General features: G+C 41.2%; 1 pseudogene; it reads right to left on the reverse strand.

Annotated features, from left to right (window-relative positions):
• Positions 1–216: 216 nt before the first annotated feature.
• LOC125391294 (large ribosomal subunit protein uL14m pseudogene) lies at positions 217–715 on the reverse strand (annotated as a pseudogene).
• Between the last annotated feature and the right edge of the window lie 1,531 nt (positions 716–2,246).

Below are 2,246 nucleotides of genomic sequence, written 5' to 3' on the forward strand. Positions count from 1 at the left end.
CAATACTTCAGAGTTGACAAGATTCTATTAAAGAGACTGAGGAGTCCTTATTCCCCACAGAGACCAACAAGTGAAGAAGAGAAACCCCTGCTGAATCACTGCATGGCTGCCAGCTATAAAAGAAAGCCCAGGCCCTCCTGGGCTCTAGGGAGGAGGTCAGCATTAAACTGCTGCTACCCACCTCATCACCACAGCTCAGACAGCATAGAAAGGAAGCACACATTAAAACATTTATTCTGTTCCAACTGTCACCGGTGTGAAGGGAATGGCTGCATGGCTCAGAGGCACGCTGCTCACACAAAGTTCTGAGCTATGGCCAACACTTTGGAATACTCACCTTCCCTCTTGCAAAGGCTGGTTGGGATAGGTATTTTAATTCGAGTCCCCACAGGGTTCCTATTGTCCTCAATGAGGACCGTGTTGTTAGAGTCAAACCTTGGGGTCATTCCGGAGCCTGGCATGCGATGTCCCACAATGAGTGCTTTCTTCTTCTGTCCCTTGATGGCCGGCAGAATCTGGTCGCCTACCTTGCCTACCCCACTCTTGTAGACATGGATGCATCGCGGAGGCCGGTGGTACTGGGTGTTCCCCAGGGCACTGTTGTCCACTACACTCACCCGAGACATTTTCTGGATTGCACGGAGGCTCCCGGAGGTGCTGAAGCAGTGCGGGCCGAATGTTCAGCTGACATGGGCAAAAGAGCCCCAGAGCCCAGGAAGGAAAACCATGGATCTCAAGAAGGCCAACCTCGTTGGCTCCCAGGCAATCTCCCGCCACGAACCCCGCTGGCCAGGCCCCGCCTCCACTCCTTGTTTTAATGTTTGAAGTTAAATACTTTAGTTGTTTCTACTGAATTGTGTTGAATACACTAGAAAATCATTTTTTAAATGGAATGCAAATTTATTTTTTAAAAAGTTTACTTTTCTCAAGTCACAGAGAAGAAAATACACATATAGATAAAAAACGCAAAGATTATATGGACACTTTAAATTATTAAAGAGACTCTGAATATTTTTTCCACATAGCTGAGATTGTTTTCCTATGTATAACCAAGGGAATCGAGATTAGGGACCATTGATAATCTTCATTTTTTTCTCTTCAACCCATTGGTACTACAAGCAAGGTGCTCTAGAAATAAACATATTTTGATAATCTCCTGGACTCTGTTTCTGTTTTTCCAGCATTTTCTGAAGGCTGCAAACAGCTGTGGCAATGCTCTACCCAGACTCCTGTACCTCTGCTGCTGGTGATTCCTCTCAGGTGACCTGTCGGAATTTCTTCTGCTCTCCTTTGGTGAATGTCACAGATGTTTGGTTTAAAGTGCACCTATAAACTAGGCACAACGGAGTTCATCTGTATACCAAGTGCTCAAGGCTGAGGCAAGAAGGAAGGCAATTTGAAGTTGATTTTCAAATATCACAGGATTGTCAAATCAATGTTAATTCACCATAGCACTCGTATGATATCTGCCCCCACTCTTCCCTTCTGTCCTAAGTTTCTTTTTCCACTGTGTCTTGTCCACTCATTACATACCTCTATTGACATGACCTTTATCTTTGCTATTTTTCAGGAAGATTTCAATTGTTCTTTATTGGAATATAATTAGAGTTAACATTACAAAGGAATATATCTATGCATCTCTACCTAGATTAGATGGTTGAGAATGGTTTTAATTACTGAATGAGATTTTGATATTTTACATATTACTTCAGAATTCATAGATTTCAGTCTCTGACATAAACCTCTCTCCGAATAGCAGGAGCGCAGCCTGGATTGTCTTCATGGTTTCCCATTAAGGAGACACAATCAAAACTCTAATTCATTCAAACACAAAATTTGTCTCTTATTCTCTATATCACTTTTACCATGCACCTTCATTTTCAATATACCAATGTAGTAAAATTCAATTCTTTAATTCAAAAAAGGGAAGAAGGAAGTAAGACATTTTCTGATTTTCCTGTTTTAATTGACATTACTAAAACTGTGCTGTTTAACCACAAACAGTTGTTTTCCTTACTTTCCCGGAGGCTAGAAATCCTACATTAAGGTTCAGGCAGGGTTACTTTTATCTTATACTTCTGCCTTTGGTTTTCAGTCTTCACTCCACAACTTCAAATTGTTTTCTCTCTGTACCTGGTGTTCCCAAAATTTCTTTCTCTTTTAGGAATGTTAGTTGTTTCAAATTAGAAATTACTCCAGTGACCTTCTTTTATTTACTTAAGACATGTAAGATAGTCTCACACTGC

Source organism: Myodes glareolus, chromosome 16, assembly GCF_982192425.1.
Source record: "Myodes glareolus chromosome 16, mMyoGla1.1, whole genome shotgun sequence".
Taxonomy (NCBI): Eukaryota; Metazoa; Chordata; class Mammalia; order Rodentia; family Cricetidae; genus Myodes; species Myodes glareolus.